Source organism: Numida meleagris, chromosome Z (assembly GCF_002078875.1).
Source record: "Numida meleagris isolate 19003 breed g44 Domestic line chromosome Z, NumMel1.0, whole genome shotgun sequence".
Taxonomy (NCBI): Eukaryota; Metazoa; Chordata; class Aves; order Galliformes; family Numididae; genus Numida; species Numida meleagris.
Window position 1 is genome coordinate 18,143,909 of NC_034438.1, and position 20,701 is coordinate 18,164,609.

Here is a 20,701-nt window from a genome sequence, read left to right on the forward strand (position 1 = left end):
GCATTTGCATGTCACAACTACCCTCCTACTCTAAGAGCAGCCTTTCATGGCATATATACATATATATAATAAAAAATTATATATGCATAACTACATGAATAATACAGTTATTTATCTTTTTCTGTCTTTCCTTTTTCATCAGCCAAACATGGTTCCCTTGACTGAAATTATAAAACTACATAATTTTTGGAGGTACTGAATTAAGGCTTAGCTATGTTAGGTCTCAATATTTCTTTCAATGAAACTAAATACTCCAACACCTGCGGTGGTAACACAGAATGTTTCTACCTTCTTGTCAGAGTCAGCATCTCTAGAATAATCGGACAAAAGTAGGAAACGGGGAACACGCGGGTCTGTATTTTTCTAAATGTATGATGTTTATTGCTCTACTGTTTTCTTGGAGAAAGAGATGCCGAGAAGTAGAGATGACAAGGGAAGAAAAAAGGACAAACCTACAATATATAAATGTCTTCTCTCCTTGAAGGTGTTTTTGTGCAAAAAATTTAAAGGAAAACAACAGTGAGCGGAGCAAGACTAATTCAGCAGTTTTGGAGTACCTACGTGAATGCTACTTATAGTCATCTGTTTACTAATGGTTGTCATTTATGATTATGTTGCAGAAAATTCAGGTTGATGGTTCTAATTAATAACATGAAAAAAACAATTTCCTGATTCTGGCAGTACATTTAATATTTACATACCTGAATACAGAAGAACGTGCATTTCTTGAATGTGCATGTAAGGGCAACCACGGCCTGACAGAGCATGGGAACTAGTAAACTCTAACCTCCATACATAGTGAAACTGAGTGGCTTTTCCAGGATGTGATACCCCAACGGATGTTTACATGTAGAACAATTAATTCATCTAAGAGATACGTTTTGTATTTTCTGCCTATTTGTTCTCAGGCAGATATTTTTGCTATTTGCAGCTATTTAGCAACTTGTAGATTTACAAAAGAAAAAGAAAAGAAAAAGGGAAAAGGAAAAAGAAGAAGGAAAAAGAAAAAAAAGAAAAAGGAAAAAGGAAAAAGAAAAAGATAGGAAAAAGAAAAGGAATAGGAATAGGAATAGGAAAAAGAAAACGAATAGGAAAAAGAAAAGGAAAAAGAAAAAGGAAAGAGAAAAAGAGAAAAAGAAAAAAAGAAAAAAAGGGAAAGAGAAAAAGAAAAAGAAAACTAAACAGTTTAATAAACACTCCAGATAGCTTTTGATCTTCTGAGGTCATTCAAATGCAATCAAACTGCTACAAATCTGATGTCGCATTTTCTTCTGTATGTGCACTGCTTTTTTTAGTGAATGAAGCCGCAGATCTTGGGAGATGGGCTGTACCAAGGACTTGGCTGAGTGAGGCACAGCCTAGGAAGGTACTCTGCACATTACACAACATTACTCAAACAATGCAGCTAATTCCTATTCTACCACACCTTTGTTATTCCAATTCCAATTGTCTCTTGAACAGAGGTTTCAAATTGCACTGTATTTTGCAATCAGATTGTGTGCCCAACAGACAAAGATGAGATCAGACTCTGGACATTTGTCCCAGGTGTTAACTGGCTTTCAATCTCCAGGGATGCCCTCACCTTCCGTGTGAATCAGTCATTTTTTAGCTGTTTCACTGGTCAGAAAATGAAGCAAGAAAGACAGCAGTCTCTTCAGGATTTTTAAACCTTTCTGTCAGAATGAATGCATTCTCTGTGTAATGAAATTCACAACCATTGTCTCCTGGATTAAGATTTTAAGATTGGCTTATCTGGGAACTATCGTCAGCAATTGAACTCAATGATCCTTGTGTGTTCCTTCCATCTCAGGATATTCTGTTCTGTTCTGAGTCAAAATTCATTCTGATTATGCCAATATTTTTCAGATTTAACCTTAAGAAATAGTCTTCTAGTCCTGACCTGCAATTCTGAACTACAGTATCATAGCAGAAAAGTCCTGTAAGATGGAGACGCTCACAAGGAGGTACTGTTCTTTATATTCAGAATATGAACTGACAAACACACAGAATTCACCTTGCACTAAAATAAGTTGTGATTCAGATGAATACATTTGTTTTGTCCGTTAGGAAAATCACAAGAGAGTAAAAGTTCTGATCTTTCTGTCTGATGTGCATAGAAGACCTTTCTCTTCTGTACATCCTCCAGATAAGGGAGGGTGGAGCGATATGGGTCAGAAATTCCTTTTTAGTCTTAATAGTCAGAAAATGTTTCCCATTTTTTACAATAATATGTTATTATACTCCTTCTTAAAAATGTTCCAGATCCCCTGAGGCAGAGATATACTGGCTGCTCCTATCCCGTATCATGTGCAAACTGTCAGGCACTCATGGCTATAAGACCCTTTCTTAGTTCCTGGTTGATATCCATAGTTGCTAAGAAGCAAATTAACAGAAAACAAAGAAAAAGCACTGTCCAGACACCACTTTTTGCCATGACATCCAAGGCTGGTATATATATATTTGGACAAGAATTATTTTGTTATATTTTCCTACCATTTATTATATTGCAAGATCGGTAGCAACAATTTCACAGTCTTTCACAAAATTGTAGGGGTTGGAATGGACCTCTAGAGATCATTGAGCCCAAACCCCCTGCAAAGCAGGCTCCCTACACCAGGTTGCACAGGTAGGTGTCCAGGCAGGTCTTGAATGTCTCGAGAAAAGGAGACTCCACAACCTCTCTGGGCAGCTTGTTCCAGTGCTCCAACACCATCATTGTGAAGAAGTTCTTAAGCACATTTGTGTGGAACTTCCTATGCTTGTCCTATCACCACACACTGCTGAAGAGAGTATGGCCTCGTCCCTTTGCCTCCTGTGCCTTAGATATTTATAAACAGTAATCAGATCCCCTCTCAGTCTTCTTTTCTCAGGGCTGAACAGACCCAGGTCGCTCAGCCTTTCCTCACAAGAGAGGTGCTCCAGGCCCTTTATCATCTTTGTGACCATCCACCGGACTCTCTCCAGGAGATCCCTGTCTTTTTTTGTACTGGGAAGCCCAGAACTGGACACAGTACTCCAGGTGAGGGCTCACCAGGGCAGAGCAGAGGGGGAGGATCACCTCCCTCGACCTGCTGGCCACCCTCTTTTTAATGCACTCCAGGATGCCATTGGCCTTGGCCACCAAAGCAGACTGCTGGCTCATGGCCAACCTGTTGTCCTCCAGAACTTCAGGTCCCTCTATGCAGAGCTCCTCTCCAGCAGGTCATCCCCCAACCTGTACTGGCGTATGTGGCTATTCCTCCCTAGGTGCAAGACTCTATACTTGCTCTTGTTAAACCTCATCTGGTTCCTTTCTGCCAAACTCTCCAGCCTGTCCAGGTCTTGCTGAATGGCAGCACAGGCTTCCAGCATGTCAGCCATTCCTCCCAGTTTTCTATCACCAGCAAACTTGCTGAGGGTGGACACTATCCCCTCATCAAGGTTGCTGATGAAGATGTTGAACAAGACCAGACCCAGCACTGATCCCTGAGGAACACCGCTAAATACAGGCCTCCAACTGAACTTTGAGCCACCAATCACAACACTCTGAGCTTAGCAGTCAGCCAGTTCTCAACCCACCTCACCGTCCACTCATCTATTCCACACTTCCTCAGCTTTGTTATAAGGATGTCGTGGGAGGCAGTGTCAAATGCCTTGCAGAAATCAAGGTAGACTACAAGGTCCACTGCTCTCCCCCCATCCACCCAGCCAGTGATGACATCACAGAAGGCTACCAGGTTGGTCGAGCACGACCTCTCCCTGGTGAACCCATGCTGACTACTCCTGATAATCTTCTTCTCTTCAATTGCCTGGAGACGGCATCAAGACCAAGCCGTTCCATCACCTTTCCAGGGACGGAGGCGAGGCTGACTGGCCTGTAGTTTAACAATTATTGCAGAAAGCATTAAGAAACATAATTTTAGTGGTAATGTCACCACTACACATCACTCCCTCTCTCTCCCAGGTAGTTTGTAATCTAGTATCACTCATGTCATTTCACAGGCAGGGTAGCAAAATGTGCTTCCCCTCCCGCTTACCCTGCAGGTCATCACGTTTTCATTGCCAGTATCATACCTCAGGTAACTTTCCCAATTTCAACTGATATACAGGTATACAGGCATCAGAATATGTCAGCAGAAATCAGTACACCTTACATGCTTTGTTATATCAGCGCTTTTACAAACTATGCAAACATGGGATATACCCTTGTATAGGGTAGTACTGTAAACCGCAGTTTACAGTGGGCCATCAGCTTTGTACTGAGTTTTTAAGGCCTCAGGACTAAGGTTTGTCAGGCTTCCTCTGTCTGAATTTTTCTTGACCTGCCTGTAGCCTTTTTTTACTTGGTTTAGCTGTGACAGTAATTTCTTCAATTGACAAGGTGTCTACTAAAAAAGCTAATTTGTTTACTTCTTGTTATCTTCATGTGGTACCACCACAGTTTTATATAGCTAGCAGTAACAAGCAGGTATTCTGTGAAGAATGAGATGTTTATAGTTCTAACAAAGTTATGTAGTGTAAAGAAATACAAGATTGGTATGATAACAGAGGCACTGAGAAGCAGAGACACTGAATGTGGCACAAATGAGTACAGGCATAAAATTTTAAAAGATGGGCATGGGCTTGGCTTTGGAGATCCTGCGGCTACAAACAACTTACCCATGGTCAGTTAAAGAAACAAAGACCTGATGCTGGACACAACTGATGATAAGAGTTACAAAGAGAACAAAGAAATTATACCTAATGTGCATAAAAACCACAACATACATTAGATGTTTGGATTTAATATGGATATGCAGACCAATCCAAAATAGACAAGGTGCAAAAGCACGTTAGCAAGCACATAAAAATGACCCCAAGTGGAGTAGGGAGAAGAAACCAGCAACAAGAACATCAGAGTCCTTTTGGCAGAGGACTCCAGATGTTGATAACGCATGGTAGCATCCTTACCACCACCACAACCAGAATCAAACTACCAACATTAACATCAGAAAAGCAGTAGAAGTGTGAACATAACTCCAGCAGAAGAGGCAGAAACTGATAAATATGTATATAACAATCTCAAATATACTGCTACTATTATTGAGACTTTTTTATAGAGAAGTATTTTAATTTTATTATTGCTCTTTATTTTTCTATCAATTACACATGGACTAGTAATGATTTGACTCTTAAGATTTCAGTTATACTAACAATAAATTCTTAACTATATATGCATATATTTAGAGTGTGTTTCCTCTTTGACCCTAGACCAGATTTTGAACATAACAGCATGACTGGTAAAAGTGGGATTGTTGCTGCACCCACTGTTGCAGTGCTTCTGTTCCTGTGATGTTTATCTTGGTATAGGTATGTTCTCATCAGCAATTTTGGAATGGACTGGTTTGTTAACTTCAATTTGTGACAAACACATAGAGGAAATCCAAAAGACATGAAATACAAGTGACATCATTACATTTTCCAAAAAATATATTGGCTATGATCTCAGGCTGGAGAAAGAGAAAGGTGAGAAGAAGAAAGCAACATGTAGTCCTATATCAGAATGCCAGGCCTGATACCAAATGGTCCCCATCCCACCATAGCATTGCCGAAGGCTCCCAGAACATCCTCCATGTGAAGGGGGAAGGAACGGCATGATCTCCTGTTATACACAGACACCTGTAACTCTTACACCACTCAGACTGGAGTGATGTGTTGAACACAACTGGCTAATATGGCTGCTTGCCCCTGAGCTGGGACTTGTCACACTCTTGTGTCAGTTCGGTCTTGGATACACACCTGCAGAGTATTTTCCCTCTTTTGCATAGAGCACCAGAACATAAACCATGACTCACCAAAGATAATTAAGCATTCAAAGGTGGAAAACCTCAATTTGTCCATGAAAAGCAGGGCTTCAAATGTCACAGAAAGAGAATCAGGTTGAAGTCTGGAGGGTTTCTCTCTTCAGACACTGACATTCAGAACACTAGAGGAACCACATTCCTCTCCCTCTCCTGCTATGGAGTAAAGCTCTTACATAAATTGCTTACTTCTGAATGAAAAGAGCACAGACTCTTTATTCCTTGAGCCTCAGATGAAGCAACAAAATATAACTTTCAATCAGTTAAGCTCCCCAAATCCCCTCTTTGAAGGGTAGCTCACCTGCATAGAATGGGTTCTGGCCCACCCTGAACACCGGACAAGGCCTTGCCTACAAATATCCTAGCTAACCCAAATCAAAATCATGCCAGGGACCACAGTATGGATGATTACACAACTGTGTCAGGCCTATGGTATGAATACATTTAGTTTACTAGTATAGAAGTAACAACTGAGAAATTTTTGCACTAGTTTATAGTGTAAAGAAATTCAATGGGCCAAATTTCACTTTTTGCCTGTAATTTAATAAAGTCAGATTAATATCCTGCTGGCTTCTGAGCCTCTCTGGCTATGCCAGCTTTGCAATAAAATGGGAAACTGCCTGAAAATGTATGACTTACTTTGCTTTGAGTCCGAAATCCCTACTGTGTCATAAGGAATACCAGGCTGCACTCCAGTGCTTGTGTAGTACAGGATAGCTATTTCTGGTCAGAGTTACTTGTAACTCTGTCAAAGGAGAGGAGTAAGGGAGAAGAAACCCCTATAAAAGTTCCTTCTCACTTAGGTAAGACTACTATCTAAAATTTCAGTGACCTTTTCAGAGTTTTATCTCAGTTAATAGAAATATTTCTGATATGCTGCACATGGAAATTAGTAAAATGACCCACCCAGGCAGTGTAGGCTTCAAATTTATGTTTGGTTTTAACTACTAATCTCAATAGTAGTACATTAAGAATGTATTTTTATAAATAATCTTTATTTAACATTTACAAATGTAAACACAAACATTGCAAGTCGTACTAAAACTTCTTTGTTAACACTGGGACTTGAAAACAATGTTCTTACAACCTGAGCAGAAAAACCCAAGTACTGCACCTAGGGGTTGTACAGAACCTACATTCTTGGTGAGTCTATATACAGAGAGAGTACTGTAAAGTTCATCTTAAGTTTCATCAGTGGGATTCATCTGTCCAACTCAGGATGCTTCTAATTATCTGCAAAGCACAGCACCATGAGCACAGAACTCCATCCTCCCTGGTGCAAAAGAGACTTTTCTCTTATCGTGAACAATTGCTGAAGTGACAGGCTGTCAGGGAGAGGCAAAAGGCAGAGGCATAGCTGTCCTGCTGCACTCAAGCAGGGTTGGTCTGCATTACACAGGGCCATGTAGACAAGGGTAGCATGCTAATATCATCTTCTAATATAATCATTGAATCATGGAGTAATTAAGATTGGAAACGACCTTTAAGATCATAACATCTAATCATCAGCCCATCACCACCAAGCCCACTACACCATGCCACTAACTGTCACATCTAGGTGTTTCTTGAACACCTCCAGAGACAGTGACTCCACCAGCTCCCTGAGCAGTCTGTTGCAATGCAGTACCACTATTTCAGAGAAGAAATTTTTTCTAATATCCAACCCGAATCTCCTCTGGTGCAGTTTGAAGCCATTGCCTATCATTCTATTGATAGTTACCTGGAAGAAGGGACAGATCCTCACCTTGTTACAACACCCTTTCAGTTAGGTTGCGTGGATCTCATCTGGCTCCATAAACTTGTGATAATCTAGGTGCAATAGCAGGTCACTGTTTCCTCTTGAATCATGGGGGATTGATTCTGCTCCCCATACCTGTCTTCCAGCTCAAGGGGATGGGTACATTGAAGATAACTGATCTGACAGAAGCAAAGAAGACAATGAGTACCTCAGCTTTTTCCTTATCATTGGTGGTAATTTTTCCCAACACATCCAATAAAGACTGAAGATTCTCCTTGGCCCTCCTCTTACTGTTAATATATTTGTAAAAAAAAACTTTTTAGTTATCTTTAACAATGGTGGCCAAATTAAGTTCTATCTGGGCTTTTGCCTTTCTGATTTTCTCTCTGCATATCCTAGCAACATCCTTGTACTCTTCCTGAGTTGCATGCCTCTTCTTCCAAAGGTGGTAAAATCTTCTCTTTCCTTGAGTGCCTGTGAAACCTACCTTTTCAGCCAGGCTGGCCTTCTTCCCTGCCAGCTCATCTTGTGGCACATGGGAACATTCTGCTCCTCTGCCTTTAAGATTTTCTTGAGGAATGTTCAGCCTTCCTGGACCTCTTTGCCTTTCTGGTTTGTTTCCCAGAACTCTCCCAATGTCCTAAAGAGTTCAAAGTATGCCCTCTGGCACTCCAGGGTGGTGGTTTTGCTGACCCCCTCCTGATTTCACCAGGAATAAAGAACTCTTCCATTTCATGGTCTCTGCTTAAGATAGTTTCCAACTACTATATCTCCCACCTCCACAGCAGGTCTAGCACGGCACTTCCCCTGTTAGCTCTTAGTAGCTGTGTCAGGTAGTTCCTTTCTACACACTCCAGGAACCTCCTAGGCTGCTTCCTTTGGACTGTATTGTAGTTTCAGCAAACATCAAGTAAGTTGAAGTTCCCCACAAGAACAAGGGCTAGCAATTGTGTGACTTCTGCCACCTGCCTGTAGAATTCTTCATCTGTCTCTTCAGCCCTGTTGGCTATAAAAGACTGGTTTTATACTCTTCCTCCTCCAAACCTAGTTTAAATCCCTCTCAATGAGCCCCACCAACTCCTGGGCTAGAATCTTCTTTTCTCCAGCTGGCGAACCTCATCTGTTGCCAGCTATATAGACCGACCCATGATCAAAAAACCAAAATGTCACTGATGGCACTAGACCCTTAACGATGTGTTGATTAGGTGGGTTTTCCTGTTCCTTTAAGTATTTTTCCCTACCAAAGAAAGGATTGAGGAAAACACCACCTGAGCTCCTGCCCTTTCAACTTATCCCCCCAGTGCCCTAAAGTTCCTTTTGATACCCCTGGGGCTTCTCACCTGGACTTCATTGCTGCCATTCTGAACAACAACATGCTGGTAAAAATTGGAGGGCTGTAACAGACCAAGGAGTTTCCTAGTAAAGTCCCTGAACTGGGCCCCAGGGAGTCAGCAGACTTCCCTGTGGGAAGCAATACAACTGTTCCCCTAAAGAGTTTCAATACTGTTAATACTGCATGCCTTATAAGCATGACACTATTGCAAACACTTATATCATCACCTGTCTTCTTGTCTCTATATTCAGTGCCAAATGGTGCAGCTTCAGATCCTCTTGTTGTCATCTAGTAGACCTCATAGAATCATAGAATTAGCTAGGTTGGAAAAGACCTACAAGATCATCCAGTCCAACCATCCACCTACCACCAATAACCCCACTAAACCATGTCTCTCAACACTATATCTAAACATTTCTTGAACACCTCCAGGGACAGTGACTCAACCACTTCCCTGGGCAGCCCATTCCAGCGCCTCACCACTCTTTCAGAAAAGTAGTATTTCCTAACGTCCAGTCTAAATCTCCCCTGGTGCAACTTGAGGTCATCCCGCCTCGTCCTGTCACTAGTTACAAGGGAGAAGAGGCCGATCCCCAGCTCACTACAACCTCCCTTCAGGTAGTTATAGAGAGCGATAAGATCTCCCCTGAGCCTCCTCTTCTCCAGACTGAACAATCCCAGCTCCCTCAGCCACTCCTCATAAGGCCTGTGCTCCAGACCCCTCACCAGCTTTGTTGCCCTCCTCTGAACATGCTCCAGGGCCTCAATGTCTTTCTTGCAGTGAGGGGCCCAAAACTGGACACAGTACTCGAGGTGTGGCCTCACCAGTGCTGAGTACAGAGGGACAATGATTTCCCTGCTCCTACTGGCAACACTATTTCTGATACAAGCCAGGATGCCATTGGCCTTCTTGGCCACCTGGGCACACTGCTGGCTCATGCTCAGCTGAGCATCGACCAATACCCCCAGGTCCGTTTCCTCCACACAACCTTCCAGCCACTCTGTCCCAAGTCTGTAGTGTTGCCTGGAGTTGTTGCGGCCAAAGTGCAGGACCTCATAAAAAGCAGTTAGCAAATATCTAAATATCTGCCTGACAGTATTCAGACTTGCAAGCAGTGTGTACAGTTTGCAGAAGGGCATTAGGTGGTAGTGGCAATGGAAGAGAAACATAGTAGTCCCATTTGTGTCTAGGCCACTTTAGGGTTTGAGAATAGTCTAGGAGTGAATGAAAATTGATCTTAATTGTAGCTACTATCTATTCAAAGACTCAGAATTCTCGATCTGCACTTTGGATTTCTTGGATATGGGGCTCATCCAGCAATATAGATCTATTAGGCATGGTAGATCACTGTCGCCACTTCTGACTCAAGTAACAGCCTTTGCTCTTCCACCCATACATTCCTTTTTACGAGATGTCATCTATCTCCAATAGCAGGATGTTTTTAATTAAAAGGGGAAAAGATAAGTTGAAATGATACCTCATATTTAGTACCATTATTAATGTAAAAGGTAAATACAATAGCTTTCTGTTGATTTCTGTCTAGCTCATATTCTTAGGAATTAGCTACATAAACCTTAAAAATAGGTGCTTATGAGAAGTTGTCTTGGCTACATTAGATGTTATTGAGCTCATATTATAATTCTTTTTCTTTTGTGGATAAAAGAAATGCAATCTAACTTGGATAATCTCTTATCTAAAGCAAAACTTCTTTACTGAAGATTGTTTATGTGTATGAATTACAAATTTACAGAGTTGAATACCAGGTGTCAGATAATAAAGTAAAATAAAATAAAATTCCATTGAATTTCATGAGTATCTGACATATATTTAACTATGTCATTTTTTCACACTCTCTTGAATGACTCTCCCTCCAAGCTACTCTTAAGAAAGCAAATCAACCCCCTAAAGAAGTGAAGACTTACATTTGATTTCCTTTTGACTCCAAAGAATTTTGTACTTTTGCTGTACCAGTACTAGTTAAAAAACAACTAGTCTGAAACAAGAATACAATACCTGTTTTCCTTTGTTATCATCCCTGGAATAGTACTTCAGAGCACACAGGGAAACGTGTGCAAACAGACCAGTAAACCCTGCATATAATCTGCTAGAATCTGGGAAACAGAAAGAAATTATTTCCACTCATGGTAAGAATGCTTATTCTGGAAGCATAATAACATATATTAACCTTAGAGTAGTACCTTAGAGTAGTGCTGTTCTTTAATATCAACTTCAATTCATATCTGTAAAAATATTTTCCCACAATTTATACTGAATTTATCCTTTTTTCATTATTTATTTGCATACTGAAGATATAAAATTACCTGTTACTTACAGAAACATCCTTGGTAGTGTTCTTCGCCTATTTGAAGATCCTAATTCTGAATATCTAAAAGCAGTGCTTTTGTTTGTTCAGGTGGATTTCCTTCATATTTTTCCAGTAAATTTCAACATGACAAATTGAAAAAAAGTTTTAACCTTGAGGTGTATGACAGCATTTCAGTTATAGCACTATAAAGTAACAATAAAAAATGAGGAGGATAAGGGTCAGGACAAAATGATTTACAAGAAAATAAAGGATCAAATCCATCTTTTGAACTTCATCTATAGCCATGTTTATCACTGTCTAGATCCAAAATGGGATTTAGACAATTTAACCAGATTTTGAATGTTTCAACCAAAAATGAAATTCAACTGCTACTTGTTTTCCAGACTTTGGCAGCCTCCTAGATCTTCCTAAGTACTTCACTGTTGGTCTACAGAAATCCAGAAATGCCTGAAATACCTTTTCTTCTTCAGGGACTTGATACTAAAGGCATATTTGATCCTCTTTATGGGATTCATCCCACTGAGGTGTAGGCTGTACAATTTATTTGTCTTTGACCTAAGTATTCACCATCAGTTCCAGGGCTCGCTCACCTCAGCCAATGAAGCATTTTCATGCTGTATTTCATGAGTCCTCTTGTCAGCTATAGTGTCCACAAAGCTATGTAAATTCCTAGTTCTCTCAACTGACTTCAATGGAATCTTAGACAATTAGTTCAGACTTTGATATCTACAGTCCATATAAAGCCAGCTGATTACTAGACATTCAGACTCTTCATAAATGATAGCTTTAGATTCGTTCTTTATAAAATGCACCAGAACACTGTAAAGAAGTAGAGGAACCTACAACTTCAGATAACAGCTAATGCATTCATTCGGGGAAGAACATCTTGAGCCAAAGGGATTCAGATCCATTTCTTCCTCTGATCAAGATAAGGATCAATTCACAGTAAAGACTATATACAAAAGCTGAGGAGAGGCTGATTTATCACATCATTCTTGAAGGGGGACCTGAAATGGATAAGGTATCATTTAATTTCCAACATTCATTTTAACATAAAATGTACCAAGACAGAGGAGAATTCAAGACTGAAGTTCAGGACTCCCACTATTAAATGAGTGCACCAAAGACAATGGTGCTGGTCTGTGCTCCTTTTTTTACTCTTTCCCTGGTTCCACAAATCTTGCATTCCTTTCTTCAAACGGCCAAGGCCTGACAATAGAGGTAGATAGCAATAAACACAGTTTTTGCTGCAGAGACCTTCAGGAAAAGGGCTGTAATATGAAAAAGAAACTACTGCTGTTACCTCTTCTCACTACACAGAAAAGAAAATCAAAGGCACTGAAGATCTCCAAGACAAGCACCTAAGCTTCACTGTGGTGGTGAGTGGTCAGAGGCATGTCTTTGTTAGCATCTCCTATTTATCAGTTCTGTAATCATAACTCTTACAATTTCACCTGAATGATCCTAAGTGCCCAACCCCAGTTTTAGAGTTCCAGTCTGAGGATCAAATGGCTAAAAGCTGTATCCTACATTGCCTAAATTGTAGATTTCCATATCTTCCACTAGATTTGTCTCTAGAAGCTTATATTATGTTTTATTTAGCCACATGAAATTACCTATGTGATCAGGTAAAATTTAATTTACCTCAAATCCATGGCCATTAAAGAAGTTAGTAAAGAACCACCAGAGAAGTTAGTAACCAGATAACATGAAGTAAGAAAAAGAAACGGTAGAAAATTTGACAGGCTGAAATAATTTTCCCTATATCTGGCAAAAAATAAATTAAAAATAGACCAATAAGGAAAGCAGGAAATAAGGATTGGAGAACATATTAATCAAAGAAAAGTTCTAAAATGCATTCAAAATCATATATTCAGAGTCTGAAGTAGACTGTCTTCTCACCAGATGAGATAAGGTTGAATGTAGTGCTGAAATCACAGTACTGAAGACATGACACTATATTAAAAAAAACACTGCATCACTTCACGTTTTGTGTAAAGTAAAACACACACAATAGGAAATGGCAGCAAAATTGTCAAATGCAAATTCTATTAATTATACAGTATTACCTCTCTTGTTCATGTTTTCTTTTGGATCCAGTTCAGCTGGTACTTCAAAAAATACTCCTCTACCAGGACAGTTAAATACCAGTAACATGACAACATTGGTTGTATTTGTAAAGCAATAAATGAAGTGTTTGAAGTTCTTTTGAGGTCTTTGTTGGTATCTATTTGAACTATACTCTGAATAAAATTCAGAACAGAAAGCAGAAGACTTAGTTAAGCCTCTCATGGTTTTAAAGGTGTGTTGGTGATGTGCTGGACTCACACTTCCCTCTGCATAGAGTTAAATGTCACTTCTGTCTAATAGCATACTTGGAGAACTGTTCTGTAATTCGAGCTGTCAAAGAACTTCTATTCAAACACAGATATCGAATTTGAATCTTTGAGTCTACTTGCAGCAATGCAAAATATTTCTTATTGCACAGGAAAGAATCTTCCATCTCTGTACTTTCAAACACAGCCACATTGGACCAGGAGACATTGCTATGACTTGTTCAAATTTCTCATAATGAGTTATTACAACTTCTATATGATTGTGATGTCTACAGCAAAAATGCACATCTATTCTTGATAGTGATTTTCTTCACATTAAACTGTCAGTCCACACAACTCATCACTTCCTTTTACCTGTGCCAGTAGCCACCTCCACTGAAAGAAGCAGGTAAGCCCTATGATATATATAGAGATGACCCTAAACATTGTTTCAAACCTATAATGCCAAATGCCAGCTTGACCCCTGGAATTAAATTTAGAACTGCTGCCAGATTTATAGCCTGAGATAATACAAGCTTGTGTGAAAGTAAGTCCATCCTTTCTGTAATGTGCTTGGAGCTATCCAACATACCCTACAGGGTAACAGAAAGGGAAGCTTTGAGACAATTTGGTTGTTTTGTGTAGACATTGCCATGGGAGAACTGTGAAAGAGTAAAACGTGCCAAGGCCTGGGACAAAGGCAAGGATAACAGCCCAAGGAAATGAATTGATCTGGATCATGGAGCACAGCTGAAAATTAAGGTGAAAGTCTTGGACTATGCAACAGAAAGTAGGATATGGAAATGAAAGTATGAGTTTTAACATGAGCAAGTATCAGATTCTGCACCAGGGACAAGAAAATCCAATATATATTTAGACTGAGGGATGAGAGGCTGGAGAGCAGCCTGATAGAAAGGGATCTGGGGATGCTGGTTGACAGCAAATTGAACATGAGTCAGCAGTGTGCCTTGGCAGCCCAAAGGGCTGACTGTACCCTGGAGTGCCCCAGGCCCAGCACTGCCAGCGGGTGAGAGGAGGGGCTGTCCCCTCTGCTCTGCGCTGTGTGGCCTCACCTCCAGCACTGGGTGCAGGTTTGGATACCATAATGTAAGGTGGACTTAAAGCTACTAAAGAGTGTCCAGAGGAGGGCTACAAAACTGGGGGAGGGTCTGGAGGGCAAGGTGCGTGAGGAGCGGCTGAGGTCCCTGGGTTTGTTCAGCCCACAGCAGCGGAGCTGAGTGGAGGCGTCATGGCGGCTGCAGCTCCTCACAGGGAGCGGAGGGGCAGCACTGAGCTCTGCTCTCTGGTGACCGCACTGGGCCAAGATGGAAGAGGTGACTGGGTCCTGGAGCAGGGTCCCCGGGGCAGTGATCACTACACCAAAGCTGCCTGAGTTCAAGGAGTACTTGGACAATGCCCTCAGAATTTGACTTTTAGGTGGTCCTGCATGGAACCAAGGGTTGGACTCAGTGATCCTTGTGGGTTCCTTTCAATTTAGGACATTCTCTGATTCAGTGAAATGAAATATGACAATGGAAAAGTGAAAAGAAAAATGTAGAAAAGTCTGCATATTGGAGGAATTAATAAGAATCTAAAGATAGAAGGTGAGACCATTTCACTATTAGGCAAGAATGAAGGGAAAGACTGAAAGAAAACAAATCAAAAGGACTATCAAAATTTAAACAAATGGCAAATGAGAATCAGATTTTTCATGGTTCCTATACTGAAGGGTTTGATGTCTTAGCTGAAAAGGGAAAGAAAAAATGGAATAAAGGAAAGGGTATTCCTGCTTTTTTCCTTGCAGGGCTAGAACTGAGAATATCCCTCCAGAGAGCGTGTCCATAAGTACTGCAATTACCTTCCTTATCCCATATAGCAAATAACCACACAAATCACATAAACACTGGATTGATATACTGCAGACCACTAGCAACACAAGAGGAGATATGCCATGCTAGACTTTTTGAAGAAGCCTACAAAGATTAGACAGTGGATTCCTATTTTAATAGGAATACCTATCCTATTTAGGAAATGCAAATCATAATATATGAGATGCATGATGTACTGCTAAAATGCAAAACAGGATAAGAACGGTAGGTAAATTCTATTCTTTCTACTAATATAATTAATAGAAATGTATTTGGCCACATCCTATGGAGTTTATCTCTCAATAACTGCAGCAAATCTAGGTGGACTTAAACCTTAAGGTCATAGCTAAAATCTCAGTGTACAGATGGAGCTGTTTGCTTTCTGTTATCAGTAATTTTTTATCTTTCCTTTGAAGATAATCTATCCATCAACTTTCACAAAGCTTAAGAGATAGTTCTCCTGATTTCATGATTTCCTTCTTAGAAAGGATAGAAGAACTGTTTTTCAGTATAAAGTTTAAATAGCAGAGGCATTTATTATTATCATACTAATCATATATCTTTGGAATAATGAATTTCAGGGGCTCATGGAATGAAAAATTAAAGCCTTTGCTGATCTTCTCAAATAATTTCAAAAATAAGCAAACAAATAAAAAGATAAATCACCTCTGCATTACTGACACTCTTCCTAAACCTTGAATATATTCAAAAGAAAGCTCTTCAACTCACTGCAATTTCTTTCCCCAAACATGAACAGTAAGGTAGCCAAAACTGGGATGGCAATAGGTACCTGCCTCTTGCGAAAAAAAGGGCTTGGCCTTGAAGGTAGGGATATTGAATTTACTCAGATAAACAACAGTCAACAAACTGAGCACTGAACTTTGAACATATATATATTTTTTAAGACTGAATTAACTGTTTTTCACGAGTTTCAATATAACCCAGCACTGTCATACAAGGATCTCTTCCCTCTATACATGGATCCTGGTATTTTTTTTGGCTTGCAAGTTTGTAACAGGGATTTCCTGAGAAAACCTGAACCCACAATTTTTTTTTTTTTTTGTACTGGCTGTTTGGCAGTGTGGGGCACCGATTTCACTAAATCTCATTATATCCCTTTTCAACACTAAGTTTGCATATTTTGCTGGAAACACAGGATATCTATTAATGCAAAAAGATTTAAACAATTCCACAGTTAAAGACTTCTTATTGGGAGCAGTGGAATAGCCAAAGAGAAATGTTACTAAAATCATAAGTTAGGTAAAGTACAAGGAAAACAAACCAATCAAGCAATATTTCTGGATGCTGATAAAAGTAAGAAAAGGGAACACTTTGCCATTTTCTCTTTATTTATTTCAGGCAGTTTTGTGTTACAAAGATGGAACTAGCTTGCTTATGATTCATTTAGTACTGATGGTCTTTCTCCTCATTGAGTGCAAGAAGAAAATTTTATTTTAGGAATGCCACAAGAATTTCCAGCTGCTTTAGCTTAACTTATGTGAGCTACTAATGGAAATATGAACTTTCACTGTGAGGACACTGTGAGGATGTGTTCTTGATCAGCTTGCTGCATAGAGGCAGCATTAGGCATAATTTTTTTCTAAAACATAGCTTACAACTGGAAAAACCAGATAGCTAAGCGAAGCCTGTGTTCATCAACATCCATCCTCAAATAAATCTGAGACAGATTGTAACATTAGACAAATAAATATATGTGATTTAACAGGATGTTTTGTGAACAAGGCTTCTACAGTACTGGTCATTTCAAGATACTGTTATTTAGATTTCTTTCTGCATAGCTTCCCTACTGCAGTGTTTCTAAAGCAGCAGGAAAACAACAGACCTTGTTGAAACAAGGTGTATTTTAAGATGTTTTGTACTCTAGGAGAGAAAGCATGACGCTGAAGATACAAGGAGAAGCTTGGGAAGATGGAAAATAAAATCTTTAGCTAATTTATAAAATAGAAATCACAATCACTTTAACAACCTATTGTAATATTAGTAAGAAACTTGATCACAGTTCATAAATCATGTAATGTCATGGGCCACATTAAAAATAGGAATCTTGTGATTATTCAGGGTTTGTATGCATGAGTACTGAAACTAAAAACAATTGCTGCTGCACACATTTTATGTGTTTAGGATCTCCACTGTATCTTGTATTCAACTTGAAATTAATGTTTGCTTAAAGAATAACAACAATTTTTTTCTTTGCCTTTCTTTTTTTTCCTACATGAAGCTTGATATCATTAGTAAAGCACAAATTTCTGAAAATCTTACTCAAGTTACTTCACTTGACAAAACAGGTGCATTCTGGAAAGGCATTTCCACACACCTGCAGGGCAAGACCCCATACCAATATTTCTCTGACCTATCAATAAAATATATACCTTGACTTAGTCAGTAAATAAAGATCCCCAAAACTGAAACTAATAATAACCCCCCTTTTATCTAATGGAAGAAATTTCTTCTGTAGGTTAATAATATATCTAGAAATGTATGTTCCTGCTTGGAGCTTACATAATCGTATTGAATGATCAGATATGCTGAGCACTAAATTTGACAGCATCCATAGTCGGCAATCAAGGCTACTGCATCAGAATCTGGAGGAAATCTTAGATCTGAACAGCCGTTGTTTGCTTTGGGTTGAAGATGGCATTATGAAGTCCTGACGCAGACTGACCTCCTCTAAACTGAATGTTAAATGAGTAAGAGTAAATGTTGCAGATGCAGCGCTTGTAAACATTAGGAGCTTTGTGATTGGCCCATGCTACTTTTCTAGCCTAAACCTAACTCAAGTCACAATAGCATCTTACACTTTTGTTCCTCAGAGGCAAGTGACCTCACTGAAACATTCACTATCTTCAAGGACACATTTCCAAAACAAGTCTACCAGCTCAATTCTACAAAACCTTCGGGCTCCCTTTTATGCTCAGTCTGATTCTAAGGTGCATTTTAAAAAGACTATGAACAAACTGTCTTGTAATTCAACTGCTTTCTGTATACATGTCAGCTTAACTTCAACTCCTCCTCATCCCACTCCTCCACTTAGATTTGAATCCAAATTTTCAGGAGGTCATCTAACATGACAAAAAGATCCAGTTGCAGCACATTTATGAACTAATGAGCTTTTAAGCTATCAATTACTCAAGTACTACATATTCAACCACCAGAACCATAATTTGCTCAGAAATGAACACTTCTTTGTCATGTGCCATTTAGGACAGGGATGTCCAATCCTTTGGCTTGCCAGGGCTGCACTGAGTGAAGGGGAATTGCCTTGCGCTGCACGATATGTAGGTTGCTCCAAAAGCAATGCCTCCTATTTATTTTCATGGAAACGACAACACACACAAATAGCACAATAACACTGCTTGACTGAACAAAATTTCAGCTACAAAACAATATTTTTCCACAAAGTCACCACAATTACCTATGGATTTGTGCCAGCAATGAACAAGAGCCTGCATGCTTTGCTTGTAAAAATCTGTGTCAGTGGAGGTTACCCACTATCACTGTTGTCACTGCTGAAACACTCCACCCACCACCTCACTATGCTCATATGCACTGTTTGGTCTCCACAAATGTTCAGCAAGTGTCACTGAATGTCAATGGGTGCCATTTTTTCCATGGGGGAATTGAATTCCACACCTTTGCTTCATATGCACTTCCATGTCAGAAGTCATTTTGTCAGACTGCCCCTCTACTGCTGTCTGTCACACAACATCAAAATGTAACAGAATATTGGTGGAAAGGTTCCACTGTACTGTGATACCACCAACATCATCCACCTCTGACATTATGAGCCACCAACATAAAATAGGAGGCATTACTTTTGAAGCAGCCCTTGTAAAATATATAGTATAGTTAATTTATATAAAGTAACAAAACTTATTTTATTTTTAATTTTTTTTTAAATTTAAACATATACAAAAGATAGCAACAAAAACAAAACTAGTGGAACATTTGACCCTGTTTTTGTGAAACCTATGCATTGGTCTAGTTCAATGGCAGTGGTTGCGATTCTTCATGTGTTCTCAAGGTGTTCAGTAGAGATTTTTCATGAAATTTTACTATTCCTGTCCACAAATGTACATACTGCCAAAAAGTGATGACACGAATAAGGTGTGGTTGAGAAGTGAGGGATATTTCTTTCTGATAAGAGAGTTCTTACAGAAGTCTGGTAAAGAGACACGATCAAATTTGTAATTGTAGCTCTATACATTCCATTTGAAAATTCATGTGATGAATTTATGTGGACTGAAAATGGAGGTGCAAATAAACCAAGAAATGGATGATTTTTTCAGCAATTTTGAAACAGCATGTTTTTTTCATGTTTACAGGACTGAGTTCAGTCAGTCCATCAAAATTCACAAACTTATTTGCCATATCTTGAGTTAGCACTGCACTGCATACTCCCCATGCCCTGGTTTCAGCCCAGATGGTGTTCATAGCACGCTGCTGTTCTGTTGGTGTGGAGGGGCCGGGCTGGGTCACTCGGTGGGAAGAGCTGCCACCATGATGGCATGCGGCAGGGGATGGCCAAACTGTGAGCGGTGCCAGGCCATGTGCAGCGGGCAGGCTGTGGGTTGGACATGCCTGCTTTAGGGCATAACAGTCATGAACTTAGGGAAATCATCATTTTTTTACTGTACAGGTGCAGGAATTTGTTTTCTGCGCAAGATAGAAGTACTCTTCAGTATACCCATTGTGGCCAATGCCACAAGGATGTGCAACAAGCATGTCTGCTTACAGTGGAAAATGCAACATGAACAATACTAGCTGAGATGCTTGAATGAGAGTGCTGTGTGGAAAAAAATCCTTTTTGAAAAAAAACATTTGATCTGTGTAAATGTTTCATTTTACAAAAGACAACGAAAATCCTTTATTTTCTAAAAGGTCTCAGAAAGAACTTTTCATCTCTTAGGAAAATTTATGTTACTTTCTTTCTCTGCATGGAGGTGTGTAACAGGAGTTTCCTCTTTCTAGATTGATGCCATTCACAATAGCAACAGCAATTAATGAAACAGTCATGTCCTAAAAATAACCTTGTACCTCAAGCAGAAGAAAAATACAAGCAGGTTTGTTTTGCTTTGCTTTTTCTTTTCCTTTAGAGTAATCCAATAAGTGATACGGTGTTATTACCTCACGACAAAGGTTATGGGAAAAGGTTATCTCACCACAGCTCCTTGTCCTTCTCTGGATTCCTCCTGATTTCCACCAACATGGATCTAAGCCTTTAACACAAAAAGAGCCTTAGGAGGCACTGGGAGAAAGAGGAAAATTACTGTCAAATCTATT

General features: G+C 39.7%; 1 long non-coding RNA gene across 6 annotated transcripts in view; it reads right to left on the minus strand.

Annotated features, from left to right (window-relative positions):
- Window positions 1-20,701, minus strand: part of LOC110390077 — a 48,733-nt gene that overhangs the window by 19,040 nt on the left and 8,992 nt on the right. The window contains exon 3 of one of the 6 annotated variants that reach the window (XR_002433521.1): window positions 7,564-7,736. The exons of the other annotated variants lie outside the window; for them this stretch is intronic. This is a non-coding gene — a long non-coding RNA (uncharacterized LOC110390077). The remainder of the gene's footprint in view (window positions 1-7,563; window positions 7,737-20,701) is intronic. 6 annotated transcript variants of the gene reach the window in all.